This window comes from Strix aluco, chromosome 1 (genome assembly GCF_031877795.1).
Source record: "Strix aluco isolate bStrAlu1 chromosome 1, bStrAlu1.hap1, whole genome shotgun sequence".
Taxonomy (NCBI): Eukaryota; Metazoa; Chordata; class Aves; order Strigiformes; family Strigidae; genus Strix; species Strix aluco.
Genome location: NC_133931.1, coordinates 42,701,229 through 42,715,472, shown reverse-complemented (window position 1 = coordinate 42,715,472; position 14,244 = coordinate 42,701,229).

Genomic DNA, 14,244 nt, shown 5'->3' with positions numbered 1-14,244 from the left:
CTTTTTTTATTTTCTAGGAGAGATGCTTCACTAATGAAGATGAAGAAAAAGGAGCAGATAAAGAAAAGGATACTGCTTTTTTCCTTAGATCCTGAAGGAATCATCCCCCAATACATTCTTGGAAAGCTGTTAAATGGATTGAATTTGCTAGCTGTAGGTGGTGTGAGGAGCTATATTGCCCAAGCAGAGGAATATGGACATTATGTGTGAAAGATTATTCTCTTCTTGCCTATGTAAAACAGGCAGAGTCAAGCCAAACTCTGCCAAGATTGAGAGCTCAGCCTTAGTCTGTTCTTGCAAATATTGATGCTGACCTGGAGGAAAACAGAAAATCATTTGACATTAAGATTTTGTGGTCTAAAACTAACTCCATTTATTTGCCCTGAAGCAGAAGGTGTTGACCTGAGCGACAACACAGAGTACTTACTCCTAGCTCCAGGAAGAGCTCCTTGGTCCAGATGCAATACTCTGTGTAAGCCATCCCTCTTATGTATGCAAGATCATGAAAGCCAAGGCTGCTTTGCTACTCAAGTCTCTCCATTTCTTTTTCACATCCTCAATGTCATTATTATTCCCTTTCACAGCTGTCAATGCAGGCCAGCTGGCTCCACATTCAGTGTCTGTCAGGGACAGTGGTTCTCAGCCCACAAGGATGGAGACCTTCTAACCACTTCAGCTGGAGTTTGCCCCTTGATGGAAGTGTAACCCTTCACTATACAGTAGGTTTTCATCCTGCCTTCCTGTCATGCATACTTTATTAATGGTTTTCAGCAGATCATTTTCTGATAGCAGAGATGTGACAAGTCATCAGGAATTTTTGGCACTCTTCCAATTTATAAAGAAACATGGTCTCTAGCAGATATATTGTTCTCTCTCTTTTCTATACCTTAATATTTTGCAAGTGTCCTCTGCATTCTTTTCCAATATATCTCCACTCTACTGATATTCATATAATTTTCCTTCCCTCCCTCTCTTTCTCATCTAATCTCAGTCTGCATTATTCTTACACCCTGTTCTTTTTTCCCAGCATTAGTTCTTAGGCTGAGATTCTCTCTGTTTTCCACATCTCTCTCTTTCTGTTCTCAGCATTAATCCATCCCACTTGAACAACCCCTGCTTTGTATCCATCACCTTGGTACCTAGTTTCTTTGCCAGTTTATCACAATGTCACCAGTGAAAGCTTTCCTCTCTGATTAGGTGCACCCTTCCCAGCATTCCTTCATTGACTCAAAACTCTGTTGACTCTCCCCAGCCTCATTATCTGGAAATGCCATTGTCCATTCCCAGTTCTTTTACACATCATGGCTCCTTTTAAAAAGTCTGTTCCCCAGTCTTCCTACCCATCTTCATATCTGTAAAATTCCACTGATGTTTCACAACCCTCACCCTTCCATCCCACAACCTCCACTAGTCCCTTGCACTTCTCTCTCCCTCCAGTCTCCTGGAATTCAGCAGCTGCCATGAAATTTCATTGCCTGCACTGATAGCCTTGAGCTGTTTTTACGCCTAGAGGTAGGGGAAATAGGATGAGTTGTTCTGCTTAGTTGTAGTTTGATCAGTGCTATATATTATGAGAAATTATAGTATATAGAGAGGACAGAGTCTTTGCGGATATTTAGATACTAAAAGGTGACACTCTTTTTGAACATAAGCACACTACATTTTTGACATCTCATAGTAGGTCAGCCTAGATACAGGTCAGAAATATATCTGGTGATTTCCCTCCACCATTCACTCCAGCTTCATGGTGGACTCTTTAGTCTTCATATCAATGGCTGAAAGCTCAATCAGCAGTTGGTAAAGTCAACCAAGAGCTGCATATAGCTCGTAGGATAAAAATACTTAAATTTTACCTCTAGACCATGATGATCATGTCACAGCCCGCTGTCAGAAAGTTCAGAGAAAAGGGAGGAAAAAAATTCGTCAGAGGTTCAGAAATGTTTGCAGTAGTTACACACTCTTTTCTGAGTTACAACTCTCCTGCGGTACCTCAGCAAAAACACACATATGTAGTTTCTCTGGTAAATCGGCATCTTTCTGGGCAGAATGAGCCAAGCCCAGTGCTGGTGTGAGCAGTCAAAATGCTAGTGATGACCATAAGTGTACATCTTTTAGCAGGACTGAAGTGTATTTAATGTACTTGCCCTGTGGTGATGTTACTGACAGACATGTCTGCAAATTACATGGCTATTAACTATTATGTGCACCTGAATACATGGTTATTTTCTAAACTCATGTACATATAGACACGGTAAAATATGGCCTTATCTCATTAGACACTTCCCTTTACATAGGGTTGTACAGCTGTACCATGGCTGGACTACAGTCAGAACTGAGGTCTCCACTTCAGAGCACTCTAATTGATGGTCTCATTGCTCCTGAATGATTTTGCACCACTTCTAGCATTATAAACTGTATTCACCATTGAATCCCAAAATAAACATTGTAATATAATTCAGGTCCTGATTGTCCAGAGGTTAGGCAGCCTTGCTCTAGTTATTACTTCAGTTAAATACTGTAATAATAGCATTCTTTCTATTGCAAGCAGTTGAGTGGGTGTGTATGTAGCAATTGCCTTAGTGGGAGGAATTTGCACAGATGAAAATGAAGTAGATGAGCTGTAATATCTAGTGTGGGTGACTTGCCTCCTTTATACACCCTTTCAGCTTGCCCACACAGGATGTATACAGCAAACAAGTCAGCCTTCTGAAGGGCTGAAGGGTCATAAAACCTTACAGGAGGATGGGTTTTGCTGAACAGATCTGTCTAGGAAGGTTTATGCTTTAAGCCAGAGCAGAACTGGAAGGGGTCACGTCACCTCAAGAGGTAATCAGGTCCATCCCCTTGCTTAAGGCAGTGTCACCAATGTCTGTGTCTTCACAGATGTTTGTCTGTATCGGTCTAAAAAAAATCTACTGATAGAGATTACCCCACAACACTACAAAATATTATTTTGTTAAGAGTCTCTGTAAAGCAAACAGACATTTCAGAAGATAGAGAATTGGTCTGTTGGGAGGGATTGAAACATGATGAATTAAAGCACTTTAATATTCCATTTAAATTAGTAGTAATCATAGATACACATCCATTTTCTTTGTTGCAATTTTAGATGTTCAATTTCTGGCACATGAAAAAAAAATTTAGGAGCTCTTCAGGAGTATGTAAAATGAAGTAATCTTTGCAATAAAACAATAATAAGTCATGATTTCAAGTAATTTCACAAAAGCAATGCTATTAACTGAAAGGAACCTGAAAAATGGGGAAAAAAATTAAGCTTATGTTTTAATAATAAGAAAGTGAATCCAAACCACCATCCAAACCATTTCTTAATTAGACTGCTTTAAACCATTTTTCTCTCCTGCCTGTCTTTCAATCCCCTTTTCCGTTCAGAAAAAGTACAAAAGTGCTTTTTGAACTTAGTTCTTTTTTTCTAGATTTTCAGTGATCAGCCACACTTTGTACCTGATTAAACTAGGATTTTTAAAGACCTCACTGACTAGTAAGGAATCAAATTGCAGATTTACAACACAGTGACTTTATTCTATCTTAGATTTACTAGTATCTAAGGTTACATTTTAGCTGCAATGGCTACTAATAAAAACTTTTTTGTTAAAAAATTAACTCAACATGTGTCTAAACTAGAGCCATCCATGAAGGAAAAAGTACAATCTTTTGCATAGTCATGTTTCAGAATCTGAATTTAGTAGACATGCTGCAATGTGTTAAACTTAAACATTGTGCTTCACTCACTGTGCCACAGATCTTTCTAATAACACTGCCCATTCAACAGAGCAGGATCCTTGGTTCTCATCCACATTTGAGCTCATTTTACAGTGCTCTAGCAGTATGAGGACACCTGAAAACCTGCTTATTAGTCATATATCTCTAGGGCTTCTTCACAGTCTTAGAGATGGATCTAAAAGAAGAATTCTCTAAAAATATGCAGTTCATATTTAAAATGCAGTTCATGTAATGAAAATATAATTAATTTAAAATGTAGTTAATTTTTAATTTATGTATTGTATTTTCACACATATTCATTCCCATGTCCATGATGTGAATGTGCCTATGCTCAGCCACCTGGGATCAAATAACTTGAATCACAAAAATCATCCTTCTTCTCATATTTTCTTCTGAAGGTATTCTGTAATAAATACTGCTTCTACCTGTTTGGGGATTGAACTAATTTCCTTTTCCTGTCTGGATAACTGGAGCTTTTTCCAGAGTTCACAAAGTGATTTCTTGGAAGATTATTTCTGGATAAGGAGTCTGAGTCACAGAACACTCTATTCAAGTCATTGACCAGCAGGAGCTAAGATGGTGTTTCCAGTTAAGGATGCTAGCCTTGATCTGGACAAAGCACTTTGATGTAGTTCTGTTTCTTTTGTCCCTGGTTACAGGAAGATAGACAGGAGGTAACAAGTACTGCCCAGAGATATTCTTATCACCGATTGCCAGCTTTGCCTTTGAGAAAGTTATGGAACCTTGGTCAATCTGATATGATCTTGCATGTCGTGATTAAAATCATATTTGATAATTTAGCATGAATATTCCCAGATATTTTATTCTGGGTGAAACAGAGAGAAGAATTAAGTAAGTGGTTTTCATATGAAGTTTCACTCTTTTTCAGTGAGAAATCCCAGGAGTTTGCCTTTTTCTTCCCAAATTACTAGCATAGAACTCTGTGGTGCTCTTCCATCCCAATTCACAGATGCCTGACATAATGGCTCAGATGGCTGCTCATCTGCCTTTGTAGAATGCTCATTCTTTCCTTGTGAAAGAAGTGCTCACTAACTATAAAAATGGATCCACTTATCAGTCTGATGTGTTCTTGGACCTTTCTATCTGCTCAATTTTTTTTTAATCATCCTGAACTCTTGGTTAGAATTGAAGGACTCTACCATTGAGAAACAGTTAGTCAAGAACTATATCATCTGGTAGTTAATTTAGGCCACTGCATGGCATTTCTATATTTCAGTATTTCCACAAATATATATATTTTAATATTTTCATATCTAGTTATACACAATTTTTTTAAGGGATTGGCCAACTTGTTCCTGTCTGTAAAAGACTGTCACTTACTTAGTCCTGATGTCAGTATTCACAACCTTACTGGATCTATCTTTTGAGCCCCTGGAAATGTATTCATCATTGCATGTATTCAGGATGGTGTTTTTCCCAATGATAACAGCTACCATGAGGTTGGAAGAGATCAAGACCAGCGTGGCTGCTTCTTCAAATGGAGTATTCTTTTTTGCTTGGGTACCTCTGAGACAAATTTTTCCCAGATGATAAAATTTAATCAGAAAATTAAACTACCTCTGCTCTTTCCTAATCCTTGGAACTCTGAGGCTGAGGTGTACGCTGCAGATATCAAGAAAGCCATCTCTTTTTACCTGCTCAACACTATTTTTTTCAGATGGCCTGGGAAGCTGATCACATTAGCAGCCAAGAAATCCAGACGTACAGTCATCTCCACAGCAAGAAAGTGTAACTACAGAGCAGATTGCATCGAGGCTTGTTATGACACTGCTAAAGTGGATGGAAGTGTCCTCTGTCATCACAGCCCACGGCACCAGAGTTCAAGCTGTATCTGTGGCCTCGGTGTACTGAGGATGTGTACTGCCATTCTCACGTTGCCCACGTCCCATCTGTAACTGCATCTGTACTGCTTCTGACCACCCTGCCACTACTGAGCCCTCCAGAAGGACTTCCACAGTGATAAAGGCTTCCACACTTCTTATTTTTTTCTGGGGTTATGAAACCCATAGCTCAGTAACTGTGAACAGCTCCTGGAGGTGTCCCATGAAGTTAACATGCATGTAAACAGTCACTTGATAGTAAAAAATAAAGTGACTTCCCCCAGCTGCAGTCCTTTGAAATGTATTGCCTTTATGGATATTTACTTCCTGCCATTCTTCCTTTCCCTTCCAGAATCTGCTAAGAACACAGATTCTGAGCTTTTGGCATCAGGACAGAGTCTGGCTGATACCATACATTTTCTGGCCCACATACTGATGCAGTGGACATGAAGGGAGCAGGAGGGATCATGACCTACATACTGTAAGACAGAAAAGTCTTCGGGCTCTGAAGACTGGGCACAGCCTGTGTGCAAACCTGCACATGGATAACAACCTTCAAGACTCCAATGACTTTGCTGCTGAGAATACCTAACAGTTGGCATAATCTGGCTAGTTTTTAATGCAGCTTTGATACACAGGATACAGGCTCAGGACTGTCTCATGTCAGAAACAGTCCTAGCTTACTGACCTTTGACAGACAAGGAAAAGTTTGTTAATCCTTACGGAGTGAAATAATTCTGGTGGAAGATTATAAAAATATCGGTATGTTTTTAAATGCTTTGTTATTACCTGTAATTGTTAGGTAAAAAATGAGTCCTAAAGAGTGCCCTCCCTAATGATTTGGTCATGATATTACAGATTTCATCTTGAATTAATATCATCTTTCAGCTGCTGCCCTAGGCCTTGTGACTGCCTGTCTGCTCCATGACTCAGTCCCACAGCTGAGATCATTCGTGTTTCTAGCCATCAAGGATACTGTGCTGTCCACATAACTCCAAACCTAGCAACTGAAATAACTGCAAACAAAATACCATTGCTCCTGGTAGGATGTCCTTACTCCTGTCATCCTCAGGTAGGAAGCTACTGAAATTTTTACCATTTATATTTGAGAACACATAGTTGAACTAATGAATCAAAGAGTACCTGAAAAAAAGATGTCCTTTTAAATTCCCTGAATCAGGACAAATACACAAAAAATACATTTTCTTATGTTATTTTGATTTTCTTTTATTCTTATTCATTTTCTTTATATTCTTAAAATACATTTCTTAAAGTACTCTTAAAAATAGAGGATATTTGCTGAGAAGGGTCTACAGTTGGGTTCATCTGTCATTACACTAATGTTTTCTACATCATGAGCTATAGGTAGATTGATAGATAGCCTACTCAGTTAATAGGAGTTTCAGAAGTTCTGCTTTATAGTAATATAGTCCAAAGACCCCGAACTTGTTTCTTATACCCTGTAGAGTTATCAGAACACTGTGTTTGAATCATTCACCCAGCAAGACATTTCTGTTAAATGTGCAGCTAAAAGTAGCTGATAAGAAAAAAAAAAAAAAAAAAAAAAAGAAAAATGTATGTAGATTTTTATTTGCTTAGTTGTCTTGCCTCAGTGTGATGATGCCTCGGTGAAAATGCATCTCCTGATCATCACAAATGAGGCCAGTATGAGAAGCTGTTTAAAGTCAGGGACTTCTTTGAGATTCAAGCTCCTTTTTTATCCTGGTCAGAACTTACCAGGATCGTTAAAGTAAAAGTGAGAGAACAAACCATTAATTGGTTTCACATCTGTGGGTCAAGACCCTCTTTGAAACCAATAGGAGTGTCATTTGCCTAGACACTATAAGTCATAGAGCTGATAATAAAGTCATACTTCGTAAACAGTTTAATCAAAGTTATAACAAATAATTAACTCTTCCATTAACACCACCCAGATGTGGAAATAATCTTAATCATCCTGGGTAGAACAGTGCCTGTAAATAATGTTGTGTAACAGTTGACATATAGAGCCTTTCTGTATCAATATTTTTCTTTTTCTTTATATATTTTATATATGTCTAGATACAGACTGAGATTTTGTGTTTTGTTCTTTTTCTAAAGAGAGTTTCTTAAAAAACCCTGTTTAATAATAAGTTTTTAGAATAACAACAGTGATGTTAAAAACAAAATTATTTTTAGTGACTTAATACTTCTGCACCCACTTGCACCAACTAATATGTGCATCCTATGAGAGGAAAATTGTGCCATGTTCATCTACAAAAGAGATCAGCTAATGTTGCAGTAGCGAGCCTAAGACTGGCAATTTGTGACTTTACATTAGCAAATCTTAACATCGTTTCTATTTAGTGGCTGTTTGTATAAATTACTTGTAAATTATACAAAACCAGATTAAAAGGTCCTAAGTGTTTTATATTCATTACAGATGTATTTCCCTCCATGTAATAGTGGGAGTTGCACTGTCTGTTGAAATAATCTGTCGAAATTCCACAGGACTAGATGTATTTTAATACAAGGTTACCACTTCATATTCCACTCCTTCTATTTGTTAACAAAGATTTCCTTTCCTCATCTTGCACAAAATTATTCCTAATCATTTAAAAAGGACATTAATTGCTTAGAGTTAAAGGCCTGGCACCAGGTTCAGAAAAGGTAGCCTGCCTTATGTTTAAAGCTGGAGAAAGCTGGTAAAATGGTTACTCCCAGGATAAATGGAGACTTTGAGGGATATTAGGGGCAGTTTCTGACAAAAGTCATTAGAGTACAACAACTGGACATCTGGTAGGTTAGAAATGCCTGTTCTGTCGACATGTTACTATTACTGCGTAAAGTTTAAAGTCCTTCAGGCTTTTCTAAAAATTATGCATATGATGATAACTGCCACTTTTCCCAATTGGTTATGGCAAGAAATCTTAGGTTTGGAGACTAAAATGTCTTTTTCAACTCTGACATTGTATGCCATATGGCCACAAAAGGAATACCAAGATTTTGAAAAGAATAGCCAGGTATTGCCACAGCGGTTTGAAACGTTCAAAAGCATTGGCTGCTGAGACACATAGTGTCCTGATTTCAGAATACAATATTATTGTCCTCCCAAATTTTCACACCATATCCAAATTCTAAGCAGGTTCACATAAAATTCAGTGGAATTCTTGTTTTAAAAAAAATACCCTGAGATACAGTATAAAATCATAAAAATACAGTGCAGAGACCCTGAGAGGTCATCTTGTCCACCCCTGCTCTGAAGGAAGTTCAGCCATCTCTGATTATCTCTGGCTGACAGTCATTTCACATTTTAAATGAGAAAGCAAGCAGCTCTGCAGCCCGGAGGGATAAGGATTCAATCCCGTGACTCCCCCCTGTAAGACTCAGGGTCTGCCACTAGAACCCATTAACTGTGAGTGTTTCCCTATTAATGTGTTTCCTATCCTTCATATTTTCTTGCTTGCAAGCAAGCATTTGTAGTTCTTCAGACAATTGCAGCACCTTGGCTGGCAAAATCTTCCCTGTCTAAACATATCTAGGCTTGAATTAGTAAAACTGCATTTTTAAAGTTGCTCTTTGACCACCACTTCTGTGATGGGTTCACAGATTTTTCTGACAAGTGAATTTAAATGTATCTGTAATTTCCTGATTAATTGCATAGCCATAATACCCAGAGTTGGTTTGCTTCCTTCTCTTCCCCAAAATGTGTCTTCCTGATTTCTGGTTTTGGGGACTTTTTTAAAGTTTTCTTTGCATTTTATAACTGTGTGTTTTTCCTAAGTTATTTCAGTTCTTGAGATACATGTTCATGCAGCCTTTATGGCTGCCTTCATGGACCTTCATGCAGCTCCACTAAGTCACAAGACACTGGTCTCAGTCCCTGCATTCCTAGAAAGTAATAATTACTCCATAAGGTCAGTGACATTACAGTGACATATACTCTCAAAGAGTATAGATCTCCTAATATAATTTTGGAAGGCTATAATATTACATTTCATTCATGATTGCTTAAAAGATTTTTGAGTTTGGGTTTTTTGGTCATCATGGCAGTTTCTCAAGCAAGGTTCTTAATAAAGAGCAACTGATGGATTAATCTTACACCTTTCTTGATATATCGGTAGAAGAGAAACTAAGTGAATGGTCACATTTTGCACAGATATTTCTTCTCCAACATGTTATCAGAAGTGTGAACACACTTCCCTCAGTTTTCACAAGCTAAATCTAGATTGCATTGTAAACTGGTTTTGATTAAATGCAATTCCAGAACTCTCTTTTTTAGAAATCTTCTATACATTCACATTCCCACTTCTCACACTATCATTTTTCTCTAGCAGTCACGATCAGGAATAGGATTAATTTCTATTGAAAATGTCTTTTAAGTTCTGTAATTGTAATTTCAATGTTGGTGCAACATGAGGTTTTCGTACACAGCTCCACTTTTTCTTGCTTTCCTGCTCGAAGAACACTGTTTTGATTTGTAAATTTTCTCACCCTTGTAATTCAATGATAATTAATTTAATGGTAAGTATTTTTATTGTCTTTTTGCTTCTCAGTAAATATTAAAAATTAATTGCTTAGTAAAAACAAACACAGACAACTTCCTCAAGTGCAGATAAGAGCCACTTCATTTACCATATGAACAAATCACATCAGAATTTTGAACAAATAAACCCAAACAGAAAAAAGCAATAAACAAACCTTTTCTTTTAAGAAAATGGGGGTTTTAACATTTGGCAAAAATTTTGATCTGTTTTTTTTTTTTTTTTCCTGCTCAAAGAATATATGTAAACTGAGTTGTGCTTCCTCTGTGCTTTTCTTTTTATATTTTTCTTTGGCCTCTAGAGAAACTGCAAGAGACATGAGGCTACCTGATTCCTCAGAACTGCTTCAAACTCCAACATCTCCTGTCCATGGGGGACCTACGATCACCCTCGCCAGGGAGAACAAAGACCCTGAAGTACAGCTAGTAATTTTCTTTATCCAAGCAAGAGGAGTAATGTCTCTGATAGAATGCTTTTATCCCATCCGGTCTTATTCAGACAAGAAAAAATTTTGCAGCTAGTCCAGAGTGGATATCTCTTTGACAGCCCCAGACCTTAGCACTGTAACATTCTCTATTCAAACTCTGAATTTTAGTCAAACTGCATAAAGCTTACTAAAAAGCCACCAGAATTTTATGTGTATTGAAGAGTTTAAAAGCTACAGGGATCAAATATGTACAACACTAACACACTGTAACTTCATCTCTCTTTCTCTTACTCCTTAAAATATGCCATTTCATTCAACCTCCTTTTAAAACATATCTGTTTCTGGCTACCCACTGAATTAACTACTTTTGTCCTAATTCTCTTTTCAGATATCTCCCTGTTGATTGTCCAAGCCTTTTGAGGGATTCAGAATAGTAGTTCACGGCCTTTTGGATTCTGGTACCTAATTCAAGCAGCAGATGAGTCAGTAACCAACCACGGTTGGTTCACTAGGTGACATCCTTCTCAAGAAAAGAAAGATGTCCAAAAGGTAGTCTGTATGTCTAAATCAAACTTGCTTTGTTGCAACATCTGTTTCTCAAACCTTCCCAATGGTTAAGTTTCCTCAGTCTGTTTTATCAAGGAGAGCTGGATCAAACAAATTTAAACATGTAAAATTAGGTGGGTTAAATATTGCTGTCTTTCTGTTTCATTTCCAGTGTGTAGAGCAGAGATGAAATTTGTACTTTCCAGGAAAATAAACAAGCTTTCAGTGTGAAGTAAAGCCCTAATAGGAACAAGCTACTCAACTCGCATTTGTCGTAGAAAAACTGAAAAAAATAATGGGGGCAAATTCAGTCTCCGGGAATCTCAGGTTCAGGAAGATGGCAACTGAAGAAGCCCACAGAGCACCTACTCCACTTGCAATGACATGTGATGCTTCCACATCACCAAGCTTAAGAATTTTAATAAGAGGTCAAGAGCCATAGCAATTAAATGTGACAGGATGGGAACAGAACAGATTAAGGGAGTTGTCAATGACAGCATTATCTGAAACAAGAAGGAATTTGTTGAAGAAAACTCCCAGATGGTGGGAAAAACCTGTTGTCCCTGCAAAACCGATTTAGGGAAAGATTCCCTGTTGACTATAATTCTGGCAAAACAGATTAATGCTGAGCACATAAGCAGTATACACTACAAATACACCTTGGCAGTTTTAATGTCAATAGAAACACAGGGATTTTGTCCTGCAAACCCAGGGTTAGAAAAGAGGGGAAAGATTAGGAAAGAGGAAGGAAGAGCCTCCTGCCCTGCTCCAAAGACAAGCAGCAGAAGCTGACACATGAGATCAATATAATGTTTGGATTCTGTTACACAAATCTAAATAAATGTCTCTTTTGCTTGCCCTTCTGGAGGTAGTAACACATGCAGTATATAAGAACTTAATTTTATCTCCAAGGATCTTCAATATAATCTTTCCTAAAATATTTCAAACTCAGTTTTAAAACTCTTCAGGTTTTTTACACTCAGGACTATTTAGGACATTATTCCAGGACTTGGTCTTCAGATATGGTTTCCAGTTTACATGTATTTATTATCAGGATAATCATTTTATCTTGTGCCAGTATTGTCCCTTATCTTAAACAAATCTCCTTCACGTTTAACTCTATATGTGGAATTTTTTTCCTAGGTCAAAAAGTCATATACTTTAAGCAGATTAGATTAAATTCAATTCCTCACCCTTCCTTTGGTTTTATTTCAGCCTCTCTGGTGATAACCAATGTATTGCAGCTGGCTGCAACATTCACTTTGACCTCTTTGTTGCTAGTAGATTTTTGTTATCAACCTGCCCATGTGTCTCAGGGCAGATATTGAGGCAACTTGGCCTATATTTGGTTAGAATATTTTTCTTGAAAGCAAGATGAAATCTCATCTGATCCCTTCCCAGAAACTTCTCCACTCGTATCTGATGCTATTCACCAGTGGTGTGTTCTACACTACCTCTCTCTCTTTTATCTCTTTTTGCAGAGTCTGTTTTATACCTGGTGTAAAACCTAAATAGTATCTTAAAGCCCAGGGCTGAGAACCCAGCTACGCTAAGTACCAAATAAACACAAAAAGATCTGCACCTGGTCCAGAGAGCAAGTGAAAGGCATTCTCAGAGAAGGCAGCAGGGGAAGTAATAAGAGTAACAGACCTTTTAGTAGGCCAAATTGCACATTATATATTAAGTTTCTATCCTAGTTAGGCCAGAAGGCAATGGTAAAGTAGAGAACACCAAAGGAAGTGGCTGTAAGCAAGAACTGTAGAAGTGGTGGACTTCTCACCTTTGGCAGAACTGACTAGTGTGTAATATTAGACTGGTTTAGATAACCACAGAGTAACAAAATTAAGTTAAAGTTAGATCTGATTGAAAAGATATTATATGACCAGTAACATATATCAAGCTCCTCTACTTCTAATGCAGTTTCATCTAAGTAGTAAGATTATAAAGGAAGGGCTTGTCTTCGAGGCACAGCTCTCTGGTGTTTATCCTGGTACTCCCACCTGGAGCTGCAATGAGACCTCCACTTTGCTCCCTATTACCTTGAAGTTTAGGCAATGTTTATCCCTAAGAGATGGGCCTGCTGTATATGTTTCTTAACAGCTTAGAATGCATACATTTTCAGTATTAAGATTCCTATCTGTCAATGAAATTTTGAAATGTTACTAGGGAGATATTTCTAGTAACATTTTACTGATTTAATTTATTCCCTGTATTAAGTGATCAATATTTTCAATAAAAGTAGTTCAAAATCAGTTGAATCATTCACAGAGCTTGAGTAACCACACAGCTCATTTTACTGATGAATTACAATGACTGAAAGCTGTTTGTTTGTGATTAGTTACAAAGAGCTTTTTGAAGAAAGTTGCATTTGAGTCACAACTCAAAAAAGAGATCCTGGCATTATCATTGACGGTTGTTTGAAATCATCAGCTGAATGTTTAGTGGCAATCAAAAAACAAGACAGAGGGTGTCATTTTGTGACCATACAAAAATATGTTGCACCCAAATCTTGAGTAATTTGTGTAGTTCAGGTAGCCATATTTCACAAGGGTATAGTCAAGTTAGAAATGGTATAGAGAAAGGCAACTAAAATGATGAAGAGAATGAAACAGATGTCTTTTGAGGAGACATAAAAACCTGAGAGTCCTCAGTTTCCAGAGGAGAAGGTCGAGGGGAATGTGGTTGGAGTTTATCCTGTCATGAAGGCATCGTGAAAGGTGAACAGAGAGTTCATCAACTCCCACAGCACTAGAACTAAGACATACTCCATGAAACTAGTAGGAAATTGGTTTAAATGAAGGTAAAATGAAATGCTTGATTACACAGCAGGCAATGGACTTCTGGAATTTGCTATCAAAGAAGCTCATAAAGTCAGAGAGTGTCAATAGGTTCAAAAAGGGATTAGACAAAGTCATGAATAACTGGTCCTTAAAGAGGCACAAAAAAAAGACAGGCAGAAATGTACTGCATGCTGTGAAAATACACAGGTGAAAGACTGCAGAAAATGGCCAGGCTCATGTGGTATTCCTGAATAGCAAGCATCTCCTGTTGCCTCTCTCAGAGCATATTGGGCTAACTGGAATCACCAGTCTGTTGTAGTATGGCGTGTCTTATGTTCTTAAGAAAAACCATTTTGTTTATGCCCTGTTCTAGATGCACCTCTTTG